Source organism: Staurois parvus, unplaced genomic scaffold (assembly GCF_062004578.1).
Source record: "Staurois parvus isolate SC_StPar_1 unplaced genomic scaffold, SC_StPar_1.0 ptg000015l, whole genome shotgun sequence".
Lineage (NCBI taxonomy): Eukaryota > Metazoa > Chordata > Amphibia > Anura > Ranidae > Staurois > Staurois parvus.
In genome coordinates, this window is record NW_028317811.1 from 454588 (window position 1) to 482342 (window position 27755).

Sequence of the window (27755 nt, forward strand, 5' to 3'; positions counted from 1 at the left end):
ACCTGTCACGTGTACCAGAAGATTACTGGGAGGGAGGACAACTTCCGATTGCCTAGAAATTTGCAACGGAAGTGGGTACCTATCAAAATTGGGTACCATTAATTAAAGTGAAATTTCCTATTTTTGGTGGAGCTCTGCTTTAAGCATTTCTATTCTATCTTCCCTGTAAAAGAAAAAAATGTCTATCCTTACCCGCCGCCCTATAGCAGAAGTACTACTACAGGGTGGCAGGGCTGCGCAAAATCACGTGTATATACAGTATACAGTTGTGACCAAAATTATTCAACCCCCACTGAAATTGAGTGTTTTGGCCAGTTTGACATTGCTTTTGATCATTCAGTCATCTTGCTTACATTTACATTAAAGAGGCACTTGTAGGTCAGACAAATATAACATAACAGTTATAATGAAATAACCACAAATGTCTTTTCTGTGCTCACAGCATTATCAGTTTTATTCAACCCCCAAGTGACATTCAATCTTAGTACTTAGTACAGCATCCTTTTACAGTTATAACAGCTTTTAAACGTGAAGCATAGCTTGACACAAGTGTCTTGCAGCGATCTACGGGTATCTTCGCCCATTCTTCATGGGCAAAGGCCTCCAGTTCAGTCACATTCTTAGGCTTGCGCACTGCAACTGCTTTCTTTAAGTCCCACCAGAGGTTCTCAATCGGATTTAAGTCTGGTGACTGCGATGGCCACTCCAAAATGTTCCAGCCTTTCCTCTGCAACCATGCTCTAGTGGACTTGGAGGTATGCTTGGGATCATTGTCCTGTTGAAAGGTCCAACGTCTCCCAAGCCTCAGGTGTGTGACGGACTGCATCACGTTTCCATCCAATATCTCCTGGTACTGAAGAGAATTCATGGTACCTTGCACACGCTGAAGCTTCCCTGTACCTGCAGAAGGAAAACAGCCCCAAAGCATGATTGACCCTCCACCATGCTTCACAGTAGGCAAGGTGTTCTTTTCATCATAGGCCTTGTTCTTCCTCCTCCAAACATAGCGTTGATCCATGGGCCCAAACAGTTCTAATTTTGTTTCATCAGTCCACAGAACACTATCCCACAACTTTTGTGGTTTGTCCACATGGCTTTTGGCATACTGCAGTCGACTCTTCTTATTCTTTGGAGACAGCAAGGGGGTACGCCTGGGAGTTCTGGCACGGAGGCCTTCATTACGCAGTGTGCGTCTTATTGTCTGGGCTGAAACTTCTGTACCCACATCTGACAAATCTTTTCTCAGTTCCTCAGCAGTCACACGGGGACTTCTCTCCACTCTACGCTTCAGGTAGCGCACAGCAGTCGAAGTCAGCATCTTCTTTCTGCCACGACCAGGTAGCGTTTCAACAGTGCCCTTTGCCTTGAATTTGCGAATGATGCTTCCTAAGGTGTCTCTTGGTATGTTTAACATCTTTGCAATCTTCTTATAGCCATTGCCCTTCCTGTGAAGAGAAATCACCTCTTCTCTTGTCTTCCTGGACCATTCTCTTGCCTTCACCATGTTTGTAACCACACCAGTAAATGTCTAGAAGGAGCTGAGTATCACAGTCATTTTAAAGCTGCCTAATTGGTGCTTATTATGCTTGATTGCTGCTCGGTGACATCCACAGGTGTTTTCAATACCTGATGGAAAGCACCTGTATGAACCTCTGTTCTTCAGAGTGGTAGTCTTTAAGGGGTTGAATAATTGTGGCAATGAAGAAACCACATAAGAACCATTTACTACTGTATTACATAAACAATTGATGTCATTTTAGTTGCATTTGGGTAGTTACAACGTCCTTGTAGGATTTGATTCTGAATACAATTCCAAATGTACACTATAGTCCCTAAACCCCTTTACAGCATTGGGGGTTGAATAATTTTGGTCACAACTGTATATATATATGTGAATTGCATTTCCAGGTAGGGGGGTAGAGGGCATGCGCTGCCCTACCCACACTACTATTGACAGCTAGAAATGTCAATCACTGGGTCCCGGCTGGCGGTTCCTGGCCGGCACTCGGTGATCGTCGGGTAAAGCTGATATGGGAGAGACCTGTGTGTAAACAACACAGGTCTCTCTCCTGTCAGCAAGAACAGCAGAGAAATAAAAAGCAGCATGTCTCCATAGTAAAACACACACAGCACATAATGTAAAACACATGCAGTTAACCCTTTGATCACCCCAGATGTTAACCCCTTCCTGCCCAGTGTCATTAGTACAGTGTCAGAGCTTTTTATTAACACTGATCACTGTGTTAGTGTCACTGGGGATGTCAGTGGCAGTTAGTTCCCACCCAGTGTCAGATAGTCCGCTGCAGTCCCACTATAAGTCACTGATTGCCGCGATTACTAATATAAAAAAAAATAAAATAAAAATGCCAGTATATATACCGCCATTTGTAGATGCTATAACTTTCACGTAAACCAATTAATTTACACGTATTGGGATTTTGTTTTAGCAAAGACGTGTCAGAATACATTTTGGCCTATATTTATGATGAAATTTGATTTTTAAATTTTTTTTATATTTGATGTGTTTTATAGCAAGAAGTCAAAAATATTGTTTTTCTTTCAAAATTGTCAGTCTTTTTTTGTTTGTAGCACAAAAGAATACCACAAATACCAAATACCATAGTATGTCTGCCTGGCAGTACTAGGGTTGTTGGTTCAAATCCCAATCACGGCACCACCAGCCTGGTGTTTGCATGTTCTCCCTGTGCCTGCGTGGGTTTCCTCCGGGTACTTCGGTTTCCTCCCACACTCCAAAGACATGCTGGTAGGTGAATTGGTTCCTGTCTAAAATGGCTCTAGTATGTGTATGTATGAATGTAAGTTAGGGACCTTAGATTGTACGCCCCTTGAGGGTTTGGAACTGAATGTACAATATATATGTAAAGCGCTGCGTAAATTGACAGTGCTACATAAGTACCTGTAAGAAATAATCAATAATTTGTGGGAAAAAAGGATATACATTTAGTTTATGTAGAGCATTGCATGACCGTGCTCAGTTAAAGTAATGCTGTGCCGTATCACCAAAAATGGCCTGGCCGGGAAGGGGAGTAAATCCTCTGGAGGGCAAGTGGTTACCTATCCTGAAGCCACTCTGGTCCTGTCACATGATCAACTCCCAGTGTAGAAGAGGGGCGACTGGCAATGGATGCCCCATAGTAACCCTATGGGTGATGTCATCACTCAGTCTCTGCAGTCACTTATGGCCATCTCTCCTCTTCACTGAAGCCTGTGCTGGAGAGATCATGTGACCAGAGCCCTCAGAATAGGCAAGTACAGACTTCTTTCCTTTTACAGGATAGATAGAATAGGCTTAGAATGGGGGTGGGAGCAGATTTCGCTTAGTTAGGTTTTCCTCACCTTCCACTTTAATTTGTAGCTCCTACCTGCTTGTAATGTTTTCCTTTCCCCCTTGAAGTGAAGGCAGCATGTGATTTGTATGCATTCCCCAGTGACAGGTGTGAAGAGATGTCCCTGCACTCCGCCCCCGCTGTGTAAATGACCCAGAGGACCAACCACAGGGCGAGAAGTGACCAGGGGCGGAGCCTCCTTGGGCTCTGCGATGGAGAGAGTGACAGAGGCGGATCCCGCTGCTGAGATGTCAGGGACTGGAGATCTTCTCCAACCTCAGCGCGGCGCAGGACCGGAGAGGAGGAGGAGGAGGCAGCCAGCCGGAGGAGCAGAGCGGAGCTCCGAGCATGTGAGCCGACCGGGTCCATGGAGGAACATGATGGACGGCCGATGTCAGGAGGATCGCAGGATCTGACCACACCAATCCTTCTGCCTGGGCTGTCACCCGGCATCCATTCCGCGGCACAGCAAACTGGTGAGTGCGATCATGGATGGTATTAGTGTTCCCTTTAGATGGCAAGCTGCTGTCTGCTCAGTGGGGGACAAAAGATCGGATTTACAGAGACAACATGTTCATCCTAGAGAGCAGGAGAGACGGCGATCGGTGAGCTGATGGGGGGTCGCTGTCATCGAATCGGTCCTGGGAGTTCTTCATCTGACAGCGATCCTACTTTGTAGTGTGATTGGCCCGGCCATCTGTATAAAGAGGACCTGAGCTTGTTCTATTGGGCTGTACAGAGCATCCACTGCTTTATCCACACATTCCAGTTTAACCAGTGTACATCTCAGGAGAAAGAAAATCATACTGGGAATTATTCTATTACTGCAACTGGGATTGTGTTCTGTCAAACTACAGGGACCTGGGGATGTTTTCCCCAGAACTTATTACAGTACTACCAATAGATTATTAATATTATTACATCATCATTTGTTTGTACTATTCTTTTTGTTAATATTTTTAGTTTTGATTATTATTAGCATCTTTATTAGCATTCAAATTCTTATAGTTATTATTATTTTTACTACCATCATTATTTTATTATTATTTTTATTAGCATCATTATTAGCATTCAAATATTATAGTTATAGTTATTATTATGATTATTATTATTACCATCATCATTTGCATTATTCTTTTTATTCATATTTTTATAATTATAGTTTTCATCACCATCATTATTCGCTTTCAAATTATTAGTTATTATTATTATATTTTTCATCATCATCATTATTTGCTTTATTTTTATTCTAGTTATTATTACTATTATTATTTTTATTATTAATAATAATAATAATAATAATAATAATAGTAATAATAATGTAACTATTAGCATCATATGTATTATTCTTTTTACTAAAATGTTTATTTTTTTATTTAATATTATTATCATGATCATTGTTATTATTAGCATTCAAATTATTATAGTATTTATTTATTCTATGACTATCACCATATTCCTTATTTTCCTTCTACATCTAAACCAAAAATCATAATACATCTAAAGCCTTTCTAGATGACAGTTATTTCCCCAAAACAGTGTTTATCATAAACAGTTACACTTTTTTCCTCTTAAAATACTGTTTTCACCTTTTTTCCACCCTTTTGCATCTCATTTCAGCTGAATACTACTATTATTATTGTTATCATCATTATTCTTATAATGCAGGATTTATATAGCACCAACAGTTTGCGCAGTGATTTGCAAAATAAAGCGAGACAGTGCAGTTACAATGCAGTGCAATATAGGAGGGCCCTGGTCATGAGAGCTTGCACTCTGATGTCATCCAGCTTCTTTTGGCTGCTTTTGGTCACCATGCACTTGGTCCAGCATTGGTCGTATATTATCACACTGGAACGACAATGGTTCTCTATACTTGTGTAATTTGCATCAGTGCAGCCACTTGGAGTCTACACCAGGGGCACATGTGACAGGGTGACAACATAGGAGCACTATTGGAAGATAGTTGTCACCCTATAACAGGAAGTGCCTGAACAATGACCATGATCCAAAGCAGGATCGCAATAGGATTGCAATAAGTACAATTCCGAGAGCTAACACACCAGTATAAGGATACTTATTTTCAAAAAAGTGATAGGTATTTTCAGCTGCAGCTATAAAGGTGCAGAATTTTTTTAATGAAATTGGCATGGTAAAGCCTATGTCTGAGAAAAGGAAAAATCCTCCCTTGTAGTAGAGCTGCTGCCACAATGCAAAAGTTACGTTCTCATTTAGGTCTAGAGGACTGGAAAAATTTTTATATACCTGATTCCGCTTTCCCACAGCAGCCAGCACTCTCCTCTACTCCCCTATGCTCCAGCGGTAGACTGTCCCTTGGGGTGCTCTTGTCCATTTAAAGGCTATGGGTCCTGCATTGTACTTGATGACATCAGAGGACCTGCATCCACCAATGCATTGAGGAGAAAAGGCTGGAGGGACTGGTCTAGCAGCATGGAGGGAGCCTCCTTGGACTGGGAGATCAGGTAAGTAAAAGTGTTTTTTCCAGTAACCTAGACCAGTGTTTCTTAACCTTTTTTCAGTCAAGGCACCCTTTAAAATTATGGACAGTCCTGAGGCACCCTTTAAAATTATGGACAGTCCCGAGGCACCCTTTAAATTTATGGACAGCCCCGAGGCACCCTTTAAAATTATGGACAGTCCCGAGGCACCCTTTAAATTTATGGACAGCCCCGAGGCACCCTTTAAAATTATGGACAGTCCTGAGGCACCCTTTAAATTTATGGACAGTCCCGAGACACCCTTTAAAATTATGGGCAGTCCCGAGGCATCCTTTAAATTTATGGACAGTCTTGAGGCACCCCATTCTAAAATGGGGTGCCTCAAGACTGTCCATAATTTTAAAAAGGCACTCCATTCTAAAACATGAAAAACTATTCTAATAGTTTTCTATAACGCAGCAACATGCACACATGTAGGACATTCAGCATTAGAGGTGATTTATTCTTCCAAAGCAAATACACTTTTGCACACTGGTACTGACTAGTATTCCAGTGTTTCTCTTCTCCCTCAGTTTTTCTCCATCACTGAGATAATGTGACCCCAGAACTGATGGAGAGGAGCATGGGAGGGTCAAACTAGAATGCTATGTAGGCACCTGACATCCTTCTTATCAACTGATGATGTCATTGGTTGTCAGGACACTGGCAACTAGAAGATCGTAATGGTGCACAATGAAAACCTGTGGCTTTGTGTAGGGCTCGTTTCACTTGCTGGCTTGTATACAAGTTTTGGGAATTATTTAGACCTTTTTCCAAGGCACCCCTAAAGAAACCTCAAGACACCCCAGGGTGCCTGGGCACCCTGGTTGAGAAAGGCTGACCTAGACCAGTGTTTCCCCCTTCCCCCCATTCCTCAAGTACTCCCAGCAAGCCATGTTTTGGGAATTTCCCTTAGATAAAAGAGCTCTCACAAATACCAAGCCATTGGCATTGATTTAAAACGTGATCTATTGGGGTCCTTGAGGACTGAGGTTGGGAAGCACTACTCTAGACATATACAAGCATTTCACTCTTAGTGAAACAATAGCCCAACTGCAGGGGAGGATTTATGTTTTCCCCCGGAGTTCAGCTTTAAAGTATCTATGAGATTTTAGTGATTGGGTCTCTATGTATTTGAATGTGTTGGTATATGATTGATCTGAAAAGCGGAGGTGTTTGAAGTTGCACCAGTTTGTCCCCCCCCCGTTACATGAAGGTCAGCCCTATGGGTTTGCACTGCCCCAGAGTGCAGGTGACCCTGACATGTAGAATGATTGTGAGCTTAGTAGGTGCAGGTCACCGCTTCCTGTGTTTCCTGTCCTAGTCTGCGTGAGCCGTGCGCTTCCATTGAACCTGGGTTCTCTTCTGCTGCATGAATACATTGTATCTATGTTGAATCTCTATGGCAACGTGTAGAGGAGGACACGTGATACGCACAGAGGCTTGCAACGGTAAGCAGTCCTGCAGCTTCCTGAGCCCATGATGTTCCCCTGCCAGTTTGGAGTATTTTGGGAGACCATGACATAGGGGGTGAGTGAACTCCTTGGCTGGGTGACAATGAGATCAATAGATGTCTATAGGCACCATGGTTTCTTTCCATCATCTCTACTTGCTAGCCGACTTTCATCTATAGTACATTGCATCTATTCTAAACCATATTTTGAATGTGACAATGTCTGCACCTGCTTAATGCTCTTAGTTACATCTGGTTCCTAGTCCCTTCCTAGTAAGGATCAGAGGCAGAGGTAATTTAAGTGATTTAAAGTGTTTCTTTTGTGTAGTCCAAATAAGGATGTCAGGATTATTAAGGGCTTCCCTAAAGCTGCCATCTATATTATTTTAATGGCACATGGGTCAGTGCGTGCTGATCGTACACCGCTGTCTGTTTTCCATCTTAAGTCTTTCACGGGAGAATGTGTTTCCTAATATACACACACCATTCCTCAGTCAGAAGGGGTATGGTATTTTACAATCACCTTATATGTTGCAGAGCTCCAGCACAATTCATCTGTGCTAGATGAGTACATTATGTGTAGAAGACCCGTGGCAGCAGTGACAGTGACAGCGCAGGTTCCCTATTGTAGTGATGTGCAGCTACACTGGCGAGCGAGGGGTCAGTGACTTATCCGAATGATTGATCACCGGTATATTGTGCTGCTGGATTTCCCACTGCAATTTACTTTCACCCTATCTCGTTAAAATTTGCGAGCTAAAAAGGCACCAAAGGTGAGCTTGCGCAAGTGATTCTAATAAGCTGTGCTAAACGTAGTAAACAATGCGGAGATCAAATCGGAGTTGCATAGAAAGAACCTGAGCTTTGAATAACTAGGGCTGACATGTTCAGCACAACCTGCAGCTGCACAAGTACTGTAGGGATACGTTATTATGCAGTAGTATTGCCTCGTTCTATTCTAGGGAGAGAAGACCTATGTAATGTATTCTGAGCTTCACTGTGGATTTTGCCTTTTATATCAATGCAAATACAGTACATACTCAGATGAAAGCAGGTTAGAAGCCGGATTCTAGGAGGCCTACAGAGCTTTTTCAACAATTTTGTTATTCCTGTGATAGCATATTACATTTACCAGAATAAATAGAATACTGCTTAGATATTAATGTGGACTGCTGATGTAGTTTAACCATTTTTTTGGACCCTTTGTGTGTGTCATGTTTTTAAATACAAAGAAAATGTAAATTTGCTATGTGCTGGTACTGTATCATGTTCACACGTCTTAAAAAATAATACATATGAGTGTGGATGTTGGGTTTGCAGGAATGATCTGGTTGTATAGTATGTTTTCAATCATATGCATAAAGGTGAATTCTGGGAAGACACATTTTCCACTTGCAGTGGGGTCCCCAAAAGTTAAATGCTTATGTAGCCTAGGGGTGAAAGGATAAGGTGTATCACTTACCCCAGGCCTGCTCCACCGTGGCCCACAACCCTAAATCTATGGTAACCCACACAGCCTTCACAGGGTACACGCTGCTATACTGAATGATTGCTGGTCCTCCATAATTTTGGCGGCTGTCATACACAAGCCTCTATTGCGGCTGGCTCCTCTGGTTCAGAACTAATTTTTGCTGGTCACGCCAGTGTGGGATTAATGGTGATCTGGTTAATAAAAAAATTTGATTTTTGTGATTAAACAGTTTGTAAACATTCAATGGGGATTGGTCTGACAGAAATTTATGATCCTGATTGTTGTTTAAAATCTTCATTATGCTATTTAAAATAAAAATCAAAAAATCAAAATTCAGAACCATTTTATTTCTTTGTGGCCTGCTACCAGTTGCCAAATCATTTAAGTGGCCCGCGCTCTTCAAAAGGTTGAGTACCCTTGACTTACACTATCTCTCACTGTTCTCGTCTGTCCGAAGCTCTAGGCTAAGGGTGATCATTTGGTGTCATCACATGCAGTGCAGGACTATTAAACCTTCATTGTATGTGAGGAAGTGGCTTGCAACTGGGGCTTAGAGCACCTTAGAAAGGTGGCAGCCCTGGACTGGTTGCATGGATGTAAAGAGCATGCTATATCTGGGAATAGGATAAGTATTTCTCCATATTCTGACACCCCTAGACTAAATGAGAAGTGGGGGTTCCACTGCACGGATAGATTTTGTCTAAGTTCCGGTGTTTAGCTTGTTGGACTGTTGGTCTCAACCAGAAAATAAATACTGTATATTTGTTTTGCTTAAGAGCACATAATCTATATACTGTAGCTGGCTGGTCGATGAAAGGTGAGATGTGGACAGAAATTAGAGGTGAAACAAGTTCAAATATCAGGGGCCCTTTCAGTCTAACAAACAAAAAACTCAGCAGCAGTTTTAACAAATGTGACAGTATGTAGTTAGTGCTTGTACAGCTGGGGCAAAATCTTGAGAAAATCTCCTCTTTAGCTTGCCTTGCTAGAAAGTTTTCAGTAGTTGCCCATTGTACCCATTGTAAGCACTGTACTAAAGGTAATCTATGACAAAAATGATTCAACTCAAGGAACTTTGTGTAATTCCAGTATTTCATTCATCACTGCAAAAGGTTCAATAGTATGCAGTTTGTACTGGGAATATTCAAACTGGTGGAGGGCAGCACAGTGGCTAAATGGTCAGTACTTCCACCTGGCAACAATAGGGTTGTCGGTTCAAATCCCAACCATGATACTACCTGCCTGGAGTGTTCATGTTCTCCCTGTGCCTGGATGGGTTTCTTCTGGGCACTCCGACCTCCTCCCACACTCCAAAGACATACTGATAGGTTAATTAGCTCCTGTCTAAATTGGCCTTAATATGTGTATGTATGGGATCTTAGACTGTACACCCCTTGAGGGTAAGGGACTGATGTGAATGTACAATATACTGTATGTAAAGTGCTGCGTATATTGATGGTGCTATACAAGTACCTGTAATAAATAAGCAATTAAATAACTCATGCTGTGTAGTTTATAAGGCCCCTTTCACAAGAAGGGTCCAATCAGGTCCGTCTGTCAGTCCATACACCCCTATGGAAATTCTCTCCAATGGGACATGAATGGTAAAACAAACTGACAAGGGTTATAACCCTCCCCTACTCTATCCAAAATGGAAAAAAGTTTTGCTTATAGTTGTACTTTAAGGCTCAGGGTAATGGAGGAGGCTATATTACTTGTCTTACCCCCACTCCAGCACCCTCTTCTACTTGTAAAACTTGTATTGCTTGTCTTACCCCAGCTCTGACAGGCTCCAGCACTCTCCATTTCTCCTTGTAAATTTTGTATTACTTGTTTTACCCTTGTTCCGGCAAGCTCCAGTGTTCGCTTCTTCTCCTTCTGGCATTGTGGGTGGTCTCTCAGCGCCATCACTTACAATGCAGGGCTTTTAGCCCTGCATTGTACATGGAGGAGGTAGACTTGCAACCACGACAAGCAGTACCTTAGCAAAGAGGCTTTAGGAGGACTTTTCACATGGATATGGGAAGCCTGCCTTAGTCATTAATATGGTAAGTATTACACCTTATTCCACTATCCCTAGACCTAATGAGCATTTAACCCTTACAGTGCAGGAAGGGAGGGGGGGCACTGCATGGTTATTCTTTTGGTTGTGCCTGGAGTTGGGCTTTAAGATCTGGCAAGCAGTTTTATTTTGCATCTACAGCTTTTACTATTGCAGCAGCTCTAAATTGTCTTGAATATTTTGGTGTACTGGCTACTTGCTTCCCGGGATTTGTCTAGCCTAGATAGAAATGTGCAGATACCTAGACTAAATGAAACACATTGTCTGTGGACTTTTTTTTGCAGCCCATAAGGGATTTTCTCAAGAGATGTCATTAACAACAAGATGCACGCCTGGTAGTGAAAATCACTGTCACTTAGTAAGATTGAGTGACTTCCTGTACCACCTTTCACAAACATAGGTTCTGCAAGAAGACTCATCAACCCATTAGGAGAATGGACAGTCCAGAGAGATGAGAAAAGCTTTCCATGCAGGGCTAGGCTTCAAATACAGTACATATCAGCCATTTTACACTACTGTGCCACAGATGCAGATGAAGAAAAAAGTGATGAGCGAATGGAGCCCAGGTGGATTGAAAAATCAGTGAAGTGTAAATTTTTAAGTTCTCCTGAATACACGCAGTCAGATTGATCCTACATTGAGTCATACAATTAATTAATGATTATTACCTGGGTTCCTATATTTTGTAATTTAAACCTGCACTTTTTCCATGCAAAGCAAAGTAACAGGCTCACTTAAAGTTATGTTCCCAGCTCTACATACTCACTTTCCATTCACACTCCTACTGCTCCATTCGGATGCTGGGAGACAATCGATCTACAGGGTACTTTCAGGAATAGGGGTTAGTATGTCATTCTTTCTGCTTCCTCCCATATGACAGTTCTGTTGCTTAGTTATTGGCCCAGTGGAGCTGCCACAACAGGGCGGGGATAGATTCCTCAGCTCTGTGTAAGCTCCAACTTATAATTTGGTGCTCCCCACTGATGAGTGTACTGGCGGGGCAATGAAAAGAACATAATTATATGATGGCGGGGAGTGGGGAGGTTAAAAACCTGTTGCTTTCCTCTGTATATGGGCAAATCACAGGTTCACGCTAAGCAAGTGCTTCCATTCTAGGTTCATTTGATCTAGTTTCTTTATCATTGCAAGAGAGAATGATAGGATGGATTAGCAGGTAAAATTCCACTTATTATATGCATCCTGCACCAAGATATGTTCATGCAACATTGACAAAAATCTACTTTTTACAGAGATTGACACAACTTTCTTAAAGCAATTGTAAATCTTTGCTTTTTTGTTCATCAAAATAACAAACATGTAATACTTACCTGCTGTCTGCAGCGGTTTTGCACAGAGCAGCTGCAATCCTTTTCTTCTCGGGTCCCCTGCTGGCACTCCTGGCTCCTTCCCCCACTGAGTGCCCACCATAGAAACCTGCTTTCTATTGTGGTGACGTGTGCAGTCTTGCTCCCGAGCCAGTATGTTTGCGTCTGTTCAGACACACAGCCTGATTCAGCCCAGTCCCTCTGCTCTGAGGTTTTTGACTGACGGCAGCAGGAGCCAATGGCTCCCGCTGCTCTCAGCCAAGCCTGTGAGAACTGGGAGAGAGGAGAAGAGCAGATGTGCTCAGTGCTGGACCAACATCAGGCTCAGATGAGTATATGGGTGGTGGGGGGGGGGGGGGTTGCTGTGGGGGGAACTGCATGTAAAAGGTTTTTATACCTTAATGCAGAAAAATGCATTAAGGTAAAAAAATACCTTTTACCTTTACAACCACTTTATGGAAACTTTACTTGGAAAAGTGTGTACTGTTGATAGTGTCATAAGTGAAATTAAAGAGACCCATGCCATATCGTTTACTATGCTATCTACTAGTAACTGTGCAAACTCCTGTTTTGTTCTCTTTATTGTTCCCTCTCTCATATCATTCATTTATATCAATCCCTAGAAAGCAGCTGTGAAAACTTTGTATAAAAGTTACCTTTAGAAGTCAGGTCTGCAATGCCTGTGTACAGTACGTTTGCCCAAGTAGACTGACCTTTTGCCCTGATTTGCTGGAATTATTATTTTTTTTCTATTGGCTGAGGTCAAGAATTGTCAAGGAGCTGTGACATTAGAGAGCGAGAATTAAGGAGCTTATAAAAGCCTTTACATAAGTTACTGTTAACTAAAGTAGAAAGAACAATCCATGGTGCACTTTAGCATCGTTACAGTATCCCAGTAATACATTTCCCCTTGGTATAGCCTATGAGCCTTTTAAGGTCCCCTTTGCCCTTTTTGTATTACTGCATACACTTTGCAATGCAGATGTATAAATGTGCATTGCTTTAACACAGCCCAATAATTTTGAATAAGCTGCCAATGCACCATAATGAACAAGAAAATATCTTTTGTACTGTTTTTGTATCACAGCGCAGCATAGTACCCTGCATATGCTGGCAGATACTTTTGCGCATTTGTGTACCATAATGGAACCACAACACACCACACAAAGTGCCATCAATTTGAATTCTACAGCGCATTACTGCAAAGCTGTGAAGTCAGCCTTAAGCAATACTAAAGTTTCATTTTTTGTTTGCAAAATAGCAAACATATTATACTTACCTGCTATGTGCAGTGGTTATGCACAGGGCAGCCTGAATCCTCCTCTTCTCGGGTCCCCTGCCGGCACACCTGGCTCCTCCTTTCTGTCGGGTGCCCTCATAGCAAGCAGCTTGCTATGGGGGCACCCAAGCAGGCGTGTTTCCAAGCCACTGCTCCGTGTGTCCATTCACACATGGAGCCGCAGCTTGGCTCCACCCCCTCTCCTCATTGGTTGACTGGCTATGATTGACAGCAATGGCTCCCAATTGCTGTCTCAGCCAATGAGGAGGCAGAGACCTGGGACAGCCGAGGCTGTTGTGCAAATCGATGGATCGTGATGGGGTTCAGGTAAATATTGAGGGTGCTGGCGGCACTGCTGCACACAGAAGGTTTGCATGAAGGTAAAAAACCTTGAGCCTTTACAATCACTTAGGGTCAGGATGGAGTATACAGACTAGGATGGGTATTTGAAGAAGATTCTTTCACATGGGTGGTCAAGGGGCAGTAAAAACAGGCGGCTGAGCTGTGGTTTTACCTTTTCCTTGTCCACCCACCTAAAGGTTAAAATACAGACGGAGAAGGATGTTCAAACATGATATGCTGAGTTGACAGGTGGCAGCACCTGTCAAACTAAGCCATTCAAATCAGTTACAATGCATTAGTTCCATTATAAATGGAAAAAAAAATCCAGGTATTTAGGAGGAGGCAGGACTGCCTTCTATATCCCTTACCGCAGTTTGAGAAGCGATACACTGCAAACCACTTTTCAGAGCACTGGCTAATGTGAACCTTGCCTAAAACTGGCTGAATATGGATAAAAATCCAGCCAGTTCAGCAGGATCCATGTATAACCATTACTATTCGAGAAGGGTTGATTAGTGAGAGCTGCCTGGAAGCTTGGAACCTTTGAGCCATGCTGCATAAAAGACATGACTAAGGCTAGGTTCACACCTATGCAGTTTGCTTTTTGCTATGTTTTTGATGTGTTTTTGATGTGTTTTGCGTTATTTTTTTTCTTGTTACTAGACAGATTTAAAATGTATAAAAAACGCAGCAAAAATGCAGCAAAAACGCAATACATGCACTTCTGCAGCGTTTCCATTGAAGTCTATAGAACCAAAAATGCAACTTTTTGCGTTCAAAAAGTCCCTGACCCTTTCCAAAAAACACACCAGGTGAAAAAGCACAGATGTGAACATGTCCCATAGGAAACATGTCAAATGGACTGTACTGCGTTTTAAAATTGCAAAATTCTGCAGAAAACGCTTAGGTGTGAACCTAGGGTAACTCTGGACTCTCATCTGGCTAGTAATCCAGGTCTTAGTTGGACTGCTGAACCGGGTACTTTTCTTATCAAGAAATAAACTGACTTTTGTTTTTTGTTTTTAATTAATTATTTAATGGTATGCTGCAGAAACAATACAACATGCTAACTTTGCGGAATACACAGGCAATCTAGAACACCAATTACAATATCCAAGAACAAATACAATGCTCCATGAACAAAACCGTCTGATAACAGAGCAAGGATGAGGCGGTGAATGGACGATTGTCCAACAAACTGACTTTTAATAGTTAGCAAATGCCCTATGTGCATTTAATGTTACAGATTCTCCTGAATTTTACAAATGATTTAAATTAGCTGCAGAAGAGTAGAAACGTACGCTATCGCTAAACTGATAATCTCTCTAGTCTGTGGTGTATGCTGGGAAGTGGATGCTGTGATATATTTTTTTTGCACGTAGCCCAGTGAGCATACCCTTTGAAGCTGACTAGAAGACCGTTGTTTCTTGCAGACATGTAAAAGGCAAGGTGTTGTTTTTTCTTCTGATACTTGCTTTTTTAGGTGGCATGCTGTCTCTATCAAAACAGGGACAACACTGTTACTTTGTATTAGCTTAGGTAATGATTTTTGTTTCACACTAGATAAGTTAGTTATTACTACTGTATGAACTCTATATGCAAATATCATTCTAATTATTTTGCAGAAAGACTCATGAGCAAAGATATAGTATGAAGAAACATGATCACAATAGCATATTACGTGGTCTAATACTCAATTTGACATTAAAGTGTTACTAAACCCGCAAAAGTAAAATCAGTCTGTATATGCAGTAAAGTATGCTTGTTATGCTCACTGTGGTGGAACCTAAGGGGTTAATTCCTTGCATTGTGTAAAAAGGCTGTTTGATCCTTTCTTCTCTGTTCCTCCTCTTTTTCAAGCGACCACCTCTTATCTCCTGATAAGACAAACTGAACTAGCTAGAGAGGTTTTTTTTTTTCTTGGGAGACTGCATGTGATCAGCGCAGGGCCAATCAGCACTGGTCAGACAGAGGTCAGGGGTTTTGCATCCTCAAAGAGTAGAAAGAAAACTTCTCCTACAAGCTTTAGATAGTGCTCTGCTGCACATTGATAGAAGCCACAAGACTGCTCTAACTGCTGATGAAAAAAGGTATTTAGCAGTTTATATTTACTAAAATAATTTAATTTCCATGTTCTGTGTACTGTGGGAGACCGGATTTAGTGGATGCAGAGTCCTGGGTTTAGTAACACTTTAAAGAGAAGTTCCAGGTATGGATAATTTATACATAGTTACATTGGTCCAGCTTTTACCAGTGTAACTGTCTATGTACCATACCTGGCCAATCCGAAAATGGAAATCACTGAACTTGACATGTGATCTCCACTAGCTTCTGGGCCCCTTGCTGAATAGCTGTTCTGCTACATTCTGAAGACGGGGTTGGCTGCTCAGCACAGGCTCCATTCAGAAAATGCTTTGTATTTGACTGCAAAGCATTCTCTGACTGACAAGGTGGATAGCTTGACATCACTGCCCTGCCTCTCCACCTCATCCAAACAGAGAACACTTTTCATTCATTGAGAAACTGCAAGGCCTCCTCTGAATGGCGCTGGTGCCCTACAGCTGACTTCCTGTGTTCAGAATGCAGTAGAGCAACCACTCAGGTCAAGACCTGGAAGGAAGTGAATATGACTGGAGTAGCAGTGTGTCTACTTCAGTGATTTCCAGCTTCCAGGAGCATGGTCCAGGTATGGTATAAACATTACATTGGTCAAAGTTAAAACAATGTAACTATATAGAAAACATCCATACCTGGAATACCTCTTTAACCGCTTGCTGACCACCCACAGTACTTTTACTGTGGCAGGGCAGCTCCGCTGCGCAAAATCACGTATATATACGTGATTTTCCATTTCCAGGTATGCGCGAGGCATGCGACCGCCCTACCCATGTCGTCGATCGTGACCGCTGGTGTCAATAAATAGGTCCTGGCCGGTGATTACCCGTCGGAGCCCAGTGATTACCGGCAAACACTGACAGGGAGGAGAGCTGCATTGTTTACAATGCAGCCCTCCTCCCTGTCAGTTTGGGCACACTGATCGGGAATGCTGAGCACAGCCATCCCGATCAGTGTGCTTACAGTGAAGCACAGACCCCTGCCCCCTAATAAAACACTCCTATCATACAGTTAATCCTTTGATTGCCTCCAAATGTTAACCCCTTCCTCGCTAGTGCCATTAGTACAGTATCAGTGCTTTTTTTTGCACTTATCACTGTATTGGTGTCTCTGATCGCTGCCATAAGTCACTGATCGCCACCATTATTAGTATGAAAAAAAAATTTCAGTATCTTTACCGCCATTTGTAAATGCTATAACTTTCACGTAAACCAATTAATTTACCCATATTGAGATTTTTTTTAGCAACGACATGTCGCAGAATACATTTTGGCCTAAATTTATGATGAAATTTGATTTTTAAATTTTTTTACTGGACATATTTTATAGCAAAAAGTCCAAAATATTGTTTTTTTCTCAAAATTGTCAGTCCTTTTTTTTTATACCGCAAAAAATAAAGAACACACAGGCAATCAAATACCACCAAAATAAAGTTCAGTGTGTGGGAAAAAAAGAACGCAAATTTAATTGGGGTGCAACATTGCATGACCTCGCAATTGTCAGTTAAAGTAATGCAGCACCGTAACACAAACCGCTTCTGTAACCACTTCCTGACTGCCCTATAGCAGAAATACTGCTACAGGGCGGCACGAAGTACAAAATCACATATATATGCGTGATTCGTGCTCCCATGGTTTTCAGATCAGCACTATACCAGCGTACACATTAGTATAGTGTCCCCAAAAACTCAGCATTAGCGGGATCAGCCCTGGCACCTGTCAGCACCTGCGTTTAGCCCCTACGCTTACCCCCCCCTTCTCCCCCAGCAAGTGCAGTGTCAGTAGCTCACTGTCACTTGATACATTGCACACAAAACCGCAGTGTTGGCAGAATCAGCGTCCATACTTCCCCCATTCACTGCCCAACCCAGAATTCAGGTGGAAACAACAAATTTAACTACTCCCCTTTTTTTACTCTTTTACTTACTCTTCCAATTTTTTGGAACTGTTTTTCACGGAATATCTGTATGCATTGATTGTGGATCAAAGCAATTTACAGTATATGCACAACAATTTATCACCGCCAACCCAAATTCAAACCTTGCCAGACCATTCACATGGAAACCCATTCCGATTTCCAAATTTAATTTTTTTTTTGGCCTAACCCTCAACATGGGCGTTACTAAAAAATAAATTGTGGTTGTATTGGTCCACAGACCCCATTCATCATATGCCCGTGTTCTCTGCTGTCATGGCCAGGCATAGATATGAGAGTATATTGTGTTTTATGCATTTCAGTGACAACACATTCTGTCCTCCTTGGGGTGACCCTGAATTTGACCGGCTCCACAAAGATTGGCCCCTCTTAATTCACCTTAACCAAAAATTTGCAGATGTCTATACTCCCCAGCAAAACATCTGCGTTGATGAGTCCCTCATGAATTTTTACATTCAAACAATTTTTCCCCAGCAAGTGTGCCAGATATGGGGTCAATATGTATAAGACCTGTGAGAGGGCAACAGGCTATACATATAAGTTTCTGATTTAGGAGGGAAAAGATAGTCACGTGCAAACCCCCCGGATGCCCAGACTGCATGAGGAGTAGTGGCAAGATAGTTTGGGACTTGGTTTCATTCTTTTTCCATATGGGGTACCACTTATACGTGGCCAATTTTTATTCAAGTGTGCCACTTTTTAGACATTTGTACAATCTTGGAATTGGCGCATGTGGAACTGTGTGACCTAATGTGTGCCCACCATTAGAAGTGGGTGGATGCAGAGCGGTATATTCTAATGGTGCGCGTACCACACACTTTTTCTGGCAAGGATTTCTTCTTTTTTCTTCATTCAGCCCACATTCTGCATAAAAAAAAAATGAACATAGCATATATACCCAAGAAGGACCAGCGACGTACTGGTACATCACTGGACTTTGGTTATACCAGGATGATGTCTATGGCTGCAGGCATCATCCTGGTATCATGTTTTTCAGCCAGTGATCGTCTTTCATGTAAAAGGAATTCTAGTAGCTAATTAGCTGCAGGATTGCTTTTACAAGCAGCGGGAGACGATCCCCCCCCCTTCCCCGCTGCCTTCTATGTCCTTCTCGGGGCAGTCCCGTGCCATTGGGGGAACCTGAGAATTCAGCCGGTGTTTCTGCCAGATGACCATAGAGCTGATTGGAGACTGGAATGGTGCCAATTATTATTATTATTATTGCACAGGATTTATATAGCGCCGACAGCTTGCTCAGCGCTTTACATTATGGATGGAGACAGTACAGTAACATTACAGTTCAATACAAGAGGGATTAGAGGGCCCTGCTCCTTGGAGCTTACAATCTAGGAGGGAGGGGATAGTGGTACAAAAGGTAAATAACTGTGGGGGATGGAGTGGTTGGAAGAGTAGAGGATTCCAGTATTAGCTGGGGGCGGGGTACTCTTCCCTGAAGAGATGGGTTTTCAGAGTGTGCCTAAAAGTGAGCAGAGTAGGCTACAGTCTGATAGATTGGGGTAGGGAGTTCCAGAGGATGGGAGAAGCCCTGGAGAAATCCTGGAGATGAGCATGGGAGGAGGAGACAAGGGAGCTAAAGAGTAGGAGGTCTTGCTAGGAGCGGAGAGTACGGTTTGGGTGGTATTTAGAGACAAGATCAGTGATGTAATGGGACAATGTTATGAATGGCTTTATAAGTCAGTGTTAGTGTTTTGAATTGTATCTGTTGGGCAATTGGAAGCCAGTGGAGGGATTGGCAGAGAGGGGTGGCAGATACAGAATGGTTAGTAAGGTGGATGAGTCTGGCAGCAGCATTCATGATAGACTGAAGAGGGGATAGCCTGTGATGAGGTAGGCCAATGAGGAGGGAGTTACAGTAGTCGAGGCGTGATATAACAAGGGAGTGAATGAGTTGCTTAATGGTTTCCGAGGTTAGGAACGGGTGTATCTTGGAAATGTTGCAGAAGTGAAGTCTACACGAGTTTGTCAGCGATTGGACCTGGGGCTGAAAGGACAGATTAGAGTCTAGGATTACACCTAGTACCCTGGCATGAGGGGTGGGACTGATAATAGTGTTGTTGATCTTGATGGAGAAGTCAGGGGGGGGGGCACGGGCTGGAGGGAATACTAGGAGCTCAGTTTTGGAAAGATTGTCCAATCATCTCTATAGTCTAAGAAATCGGAAGCTACAAGCATTTCATCACTTCAGATTCGCAGGATATAAACAGCGCCATTTGTAAATTGGGAAAGCATCTGATCACACAGATTTTGGTTTGATTAGATAATGTAAGGGCAGAGGAGATATCCAGAGTCTGATAGACCCCAGATTTCTCAAAAAATATATGACAATGCCCATTGAAGTTATAGGGGATATTTGCATTCCCTGTGATAGATTAAAAGTGATAAAAACATGAAAGGGACAGTGTAAAAATAATAAAAAAAAAATCAAAATAACTTTAAATCAAAATAAAATAACACCCTCGCCACACCCATGCACGCGCACCTGCATGCACAAGCATTGACCCTGTGCCGGTATGTAAACAGCAGTTGCACCATGCATGTGAGGTATCACCACGAACGTCAGACCAAGGGCAGTAATTCTAGCACTAGTCCTCCTTTGTAAATCTAAAATGGTTGCTTGTAAAGGCTTTTAAAGCGTTGACTATGGATATTAAAAATGTATGCAGTTTGCCGCCATTGCACGCGGCATGCGCAGTTTTAAAGCATGTCATGTTTGATATCCATTTACTCTGCATACTATCATCTTTTATATCTTACCAAATAATTGGCCAATATATTGTGTTTTTGTTTATTAAAAGTACAAAAAAGTGTATTTTGTGCAAAAAAATCTGCGTTTGAAAAATCGCTGCGCGAGTACTATGTGACGTAAAAAATTGCAGCACCCACCATTTTATTCACTAGGGTGTCTGCTTTAAAAAAAAAAATAAATAAATAAATATATATATATATATATATATATATATATATATATATATATATATATAATGTTTCGGGGTTCATAGTAATTTCCTAGCAAAAAATACTGAATTTTTTCATGGAAACATTTAGATTTTTCTTATTTTTACACCGTCCCTTTCATGTTTTTTTTTATCACTTTTAATCTATCACGGGGAATGCAAATATCCCCTATAACTTCAAAGGGCATGGTTATATATTCTTTTTTGAGAAATCTGGGGTCTATCAGACTCTAGATATCGCCTCTGCCCTTACATTATCTAATCTCACCAAGATCGATGTGATCAGATGCTTTCCCAGTTTACAAATGGCGCTGTTTATATTCTGTGAATGTGATGAAATGCTTATAGCTTCCGATTCCTTATAAGAAAAGGCTTGGTCTTCAGGTGGTTAGAAGAGTGAATGATGTGTGGCATAAACTTCTAATGCTGAGCACAAAAATGCCCCCCCCCCCCGAAAACGCCCCTTTTGGAAAAGTAGAAACCCCAAACTATTTGCTGAGAGGCATGTTGAGTCATTTGAATAATTTATTTTTTTACCACAAGTTTCTGGAAAATGACAAAAAAAAACATTTTTTTTACACACAATTGTCTCTTAAATGTATGTGGCTAGGCTCCCAAAATGTCTCACACATGTGGTATCCCCATACTCGGTAGAAGTAGCAGAATGTATTTTGGGGTGTAATTCCACAATATATAAATAAATACATAAATAAATATACCCATGGCTTGTGTGAGAAATATACTGTATCATTTAAATGACAACTTTGTGTAAAAAAAAAAAAATGTTTTTGTGATATTCCAAAAACTTGTGGAAAAAAAATAAATCTTAGATGGACTCAATATGCCTCTCATCAGATAGTTTAGGGTGTCTACTTTCCAAAAAGTTGTCATTTGGGGGTGTTTGTACTATCCTGCTATTTTAGCACCTCAAGAAATGTGATGGACAGTCAGAAAGTAAAAGCTGTATAAATTCCATTATCTATACCATAGTTTGTAGATGCTATAACTTTTACACAAAGCAATCAATATACACTTATTGGGATTTTTAACCAGAAACATGTAGCAGAATACATTTTGGCTTAAATTTTTGACAAAAGTTTAGTGTTTTTGGATATTTTTTATGACAGAAATGAGAAAATATCTTTTTTTTTTAATTTTTCAAAACTTTTATGTTTATAGCGCCAAAAATAAAAAGCACACAGGTGATCAAATTCCACCGAAAGAAAACTCTATTTGTGGGACAAAAAGGATGTAAATTTTATTCATGTACCATATTGCATGACCGCGCAATTCTCAGTTAAACTGGTGCAGCTCTGTACAGCAAACAAATGGCATATCTATACCATAGTTTGTAGACTCTATAACTTTCACACAAAGCAATAAATATACACTTATTGGGATTTTTTATACCAAAAACATGTAGCAGAATACATTTTGGTCTAAATTTATGACTAACTTTAAGTTTACTATATATTTTTTATTGCCGAAAGTAAAAAATATTGTTTTTCTTCAAAATTTTCGGTCTTTTTTTGTTTATAGTGCAAAAAATAAAAAGCGCACACGTGATCAAATACCACCGAAAGAAAGCTCTATTTGTGTGAGAAAAAGGACATACATTTTGTTTGGGTACAGCATTAAATAATCGCGCAATTATCAGTTGAAATAGTACAGTGCCGAATAGCAAAAAGAGGCTATTAGGTGGGGTAAATCCTCTGGATGGCAAGTGGTTAAAGTATTAGGTCAGCCTTTTTCAACCAGGGTGTTCAGACACACTTGGGTGCCTTCAGGTTTCTTCAGGGGTGTCTTGGAAAACAATGCCTAAAAATTGCCCAAATATAGTATTTAAGTCAGCTGGAGGATCAAGCCTAAATTGTAGTTACACATAACCACAGGTTTTCATTGTGCACCATTACAGCCTTGTAGCTGCCAGTGCCCTAGCAACCAATGATGTCATCAGTTGATAAGGAGGACGTTGGGCACCTGCACAGCATCCTTGCTTGCCCCCCCCCCCGTCCATTTCCATCAGCACTGGGGTCATGTTGGCTGAGTGAGGGGGAAAAACTCAGGGAGAACAGAAACATTGGAATACTATTCAGTTCCAATGTCCAATGATGGGTTTGCTTTGGAAGAATAAATCACCTCTGACATTAGGTGTCCTACACTGCTCAAAAAAATTAAAGGAACACTTTGAAAATACATCAGATCTCAATAAGGAAAAATATCATGGTTGATATCTATATTGATATGGACTGGGTAATGTGTTAGGAACTTAAGGATGCCCCATCGTTTGATGGAAATGAAAATTATCAACTAAAAGAGGACTGAATTCAAAGACACCCCAAAAATGAAAGGGAAAAAAGTATGCAGCAGGTTAGTCTGTATTGCTGAAATTTCATTGCAGCAACTGAAAATGGTACTCAGTAGTTTGTATGGCCCCCACGTGCTTTAATGCATGCCTGACAACGTCAGGACATTCTCGTGATGAGACGATGGCTGGTCTCCTAGGTTATTTCCTCCCAGATCTGGACCAGGGCATCACTGAGCTCCTGGACAGTCTGAGATGCAACCTGGCGACATCTGATGGACGAAAACATGATATCCCAGACGTGTTCTATTGGATTTAGGTCAGGCAAGCATGGGGACCATTCAATGGTATCAAATCCTTCAACCTCCAGGAACTGCCTGCATACTCTCACCACATGAAACCGGGCATTGTCGTGCACCAGGAGGAACCCAGGACCCACTGCACCAGTGTAGGGTCTGACAATGGGTCCAAGGATTTCATCCCGATACCTAATGGCAGTCAGGGTGTCATTGTCTAGCCTGTAGAGGTCTGTGCGTCCCTCCATGGAGATCCTTCTCCAGACCATCACTGACCCATCAACAAAACGGTCATGCTGAATGATGTTGGAGCCTGCATAACGTTCTCCACAGCTTCTCCAGACCCTTTCACATCTGTCACATGTGCTCAGAGTGAACCTGCTTTCATACCAGTCCTGCTGATGGGTCATGGACCTTCTACGGCCCTGTCCAGTTCTCCTAGAGTAACTGCCTGTCTCCTGGAATCCCCTCCATGCTCTTGAGACTGTGCAAACCTTCTGGCAATGGCACGTATTGATGTGCCATCCTGGAGGAGTTGGACTGCCTGTGCAACCTCTGTAGGGTCCAGGTATCACCTCATGTTACCAGTAGTGACACTGACCCTAGCCAAATGCAAAACTAGTGAAAAACAGTCAGAAAAGATGAGTAGGGACAACAATGTCAGTGGCCTCCACCTGTAAAAACCATTCCAGTTTTGGGGGTTGTTGCATTGTTGCCCATCTAGTGCACCTGTTGTTAATTTCATTAACACCAAAGCAGCTGAAACTGATTAACAACCCCCTCTACTACTTAACTGACCAGATCAATATCCCAGGAGTTTAATTGACTTGATGCTATACTCTGATTAAAAATGTTCCTTTAATTTTTTTGAGCAGTTCACATTCGTGGATGTTGCTGCAGCTTGTAAAAATACAAATTTAGTTTTTTGTCTGAAAAAAGTTTGACAAACACTGTATTAGGTGACAAAATGTGCTGTGTGTACTTTTGTTGGGTAGCAGGGTAGCACATCTGCTCTTATCTTGGACACAGGGCCCCCTCTAGGGGAACAAGCAAGCAAATGCAGTTTTGGGACATTGATTTTGGCCCTAAACTCAGCTCTAAATTATGAATCTAAACGCTGAGTATGCATGGACACATTGGCTAATAAGAGCTGTTTTCAGTAGCAAAGAATAGAAATATGCTTCTAAAAGGGACATTTTTTCTGCCTGCATGCATGAGATCTTACGCTGTTTGTCCATTGTTACTGGGACAAAAAGCGAGTGGAACTCCAAAAACTTACAGTTGTCACTGGAACTAGAGGTCAAGTAAGTCTTCAAATGGGGACATCTTTTCTGGTGACAATAAGAAGATATTTCTCCTGACTTTGGAGAGGTTTCCACCAAGGATTTTAGCCATTTACTACTCCAATACTCTTTTTTTCTTATTGAATTTGTTTGTAGAGTTTTGAATATAAGTATTACAATAAACGTGTACATCTTCAGATGAGCTTTACAGATTGGATGTTATAAATGCACATACAGATTGAGGATACAAAGTTAAGCAAACATAGTGTAGAACGAATATAGTATTGAGTTCCCACAGAGAAGCAGCAGGAATCATTTTGGTAACTAGGATAAAGTGATCAACATGACGGCTGGGAGGAGGAGGTGGAAGAGAACAAAATGGGGGGTGGTAGTGGCATGAAGGAGGAGGGTAGGTGGATAGGTTTGCTAGCCATCGATAATGACATGTGTTTTCGCTAAAACCCACCAGAAGGTAATCAGTTCATGGTCCCCAGAATACCCTATCTGTTACATGTGCTTGGATACTTTCATACAAAAGTATAGCATTGATTCTAGAAATAGTCTAGCTCGAGGACAGAGTGGAGTGCCACCCTTTAGCAATTGTTTGTTTTGCTGCTTTAAAAATGTGTAGCACCAGTTAAAGGTATTATTATTTATCCTGGATGGTTTGAGGTTTATTAGAGTATATTGGGGCACATAGGGAACAAGGATTTCAAAAAGATCTGAGATCATCTGATATATAAAGCACCAAAAGTGGTGTGCAATGAGACACTGCCACTAAGTTTGAAGAAACAAGCCAATTTACCTAGAGTTGCAGAATCACTGAGAAGAGTATTCTAAGTTGAAGTAAGCCACTCTAGTAGAGATAAGATACCATCTAGAAATAACGTCTTTTGTTTGTTTTCATTGCCTGTACATCTGGGTGGCCAATAATCCAAAACTTTAAAGAAAAAAGTTTGGGCGTGAGGCACGCTTAAACTTGAGTTAAACTGAATAAAAGCTCACTAAGCAAGCATTGTTTGGCAAAAGTTTAAGTATAACTAAACCATAACTAGATCTTATTTAGTTTTTTAAAGAATTGTACAATCACTGGCCACTTTATTAGGTACACCTTGTTAGTACCAGGTTAGACCACCTTTTGCCTTCAGAACTGCCTTAATTCTTCGTGACAAAGATTCAACACGGTGTTGGAAACATTCCTCAGAGATTTTGGTCTATACTGACATGATAGCATGCCTTTCTATCATCTCAAACCAGTCTGTCCCTTCTCCTCTGACATCGACAAGGCATTTTTGTCTACTCAACTGCCGCTCAGTGGATATTTTATATTTTTCAGAGTATTCTCTGTAAACTCTAGAAATGGTTATGCATGAAAATCCCAGATGATCAGCAGTTTTTGAAATACTCAGACCAGCCTGTCTGGCACCAACAACCATGCCACGTTCAAAGTCACTTAAATCCCCTTTCTCCCATTCTGATGCTCGGTTTGAACTTCAGAAAGTCGTCTTCACCACATCTAGCTGTCTAAATGCATTGAGTTGCTGACATGTGATTGGCTGATTAGCAATTCATGTTACCAAGCAATTGAACAGGTGTACCTAATAAAGTGGCCGGTGAGTGTATATTGTAAACAACTGACTAACTGACTGAATGTTTTTTTTTCTTTTTTAAATCCTGTTTTAAAATGATTAAAAACAACTTTTAAAATTGCATTGCATGTCAAAGCTTGTATGCGATTTACTGGTTTATATCTAACATATAATTTACAGTCCATCAACTGCCAATTAAACTCTTTCCCTTTAATAACTGCTTGACATCAGGAAATATGCTTAATAAGATCACTTGGCTTCCCTAGTTTGTCCCCAGACGTCACTTAATGCAGTCGAAGTTTGTGTTGGTGTTTTTTCTGTTCCGCAGTCCTGATATTAAGGCAATATTTAGATATTTCCTGTTATATCTTGATGGCAAGACAACTCCTAAGTCTTCTGGCTGAAAATGTATTTACTGTATCAGATATGCCCTGGTGTCCTTTTTTTTTTTTTTTGCCTGTATGGACATCTAGTTTGTTCTGTGCTTTTATACTCCTGTGTTTAATGCATATGATAAAGGGAACCTGCAAGCCTCTGACATGCCCATTTTATCTACTGAAATTTAGTAAATGTGTTTGACTTTCACCCTGGTGTGCTAGCTTCTACTATACATTAGATTTTGTCATCTGGCTGTGCACTCACCTTTTTGCTTTTCCTTGTGAGGTATGTTTTGTATTTTGAGAAAAGTATATACCAAAATGTCAAAAAGCGGAATTATAAAGGGGCCCATACAAAACACCTTCTTAGGGACTATACACACTGGCTTAAAAATTGCTGCTTCTACAGGAGTTTTGTGCTTTGCCTGTAAAAGCAGCTCTATGTTATCTTATGTGTCCTATGCACATTAAGGCATTTAGAGGCATATTTTAAGCTCAGCATTTAGAAGCAAAAAGAAAAACCCCTTCCAGTCTGAATTTTTTACATTAGGAGTGTTTAGCACTTTTTCTGCCAGAAAACTAAAGTAAAAAAAATTGGATATGAGTTTCTTTTTATGGTTTTTATATACACTGCTCAAAAAATTAAAGGAACGCTTTAAGAGCATAGCATCAAGTCAATTAATCTCCTGGGATATTGATCTGGAGCAGTGTATAATGTTTCAATAAAAAAAAATTAAATTTTTTTACTAAGAACTTTTGTAGGAGTTTTGAATGGGTACCATTATTTCCCACTATCCAGCCCCTTTATTGCATTTTGAGAAAAGATTAAAGAGGTTATATTCTTCCTCTACTCCATTAAAGAAAAAAAAAAATTGTCTCTGCTGCTGAGTTACTTTCACTTATTGTCTGGGAAAATGTTAACAGCAGGACACAAAGTTATAGGGAACCTCTTTAAAGGAAAGTTGAGCGGTACTTTTTTTTTTTTTCTGGATATACCTTTTTGTGAAATTTCTTTGTTGTCAGTGAACTTGACCAGTTTGGACAAGTAGTAACCTCTTACACAATATTATAAATATTACTAGTTTGAAGATGTAACTACAAAT

General features: G+C 41.1%; 1 protein-coding gene across 3 annotated transcripts in view; it reads left to right on the plus strand.

Annotated features, from left to right (window-relative positions):
• The first annotated feature begins 3428 nt into the window (after positions 1-3428).
• TMEM200C (transmembrane protein 200C) overlaps positions 3429-27755 on the plus strand; it is a 118035-nt gene continuing 93708 nt past the window's right edge. Inside the window, exon 1 of one of the 3 annotated variants that reach the window (XM_089677907.1) lies at positions 3429-3823. The gene's annotated coding sequence lies outside the window, so the exon portion shown is untranslated. Of the gene's footprint in view, positions 3824-7249; positions 7376-27755 lie in introns of those variants that run through there. The other 2 variants (XM_089677895.1, XM_089677902.1) reach the window with 2 other exon arrangements.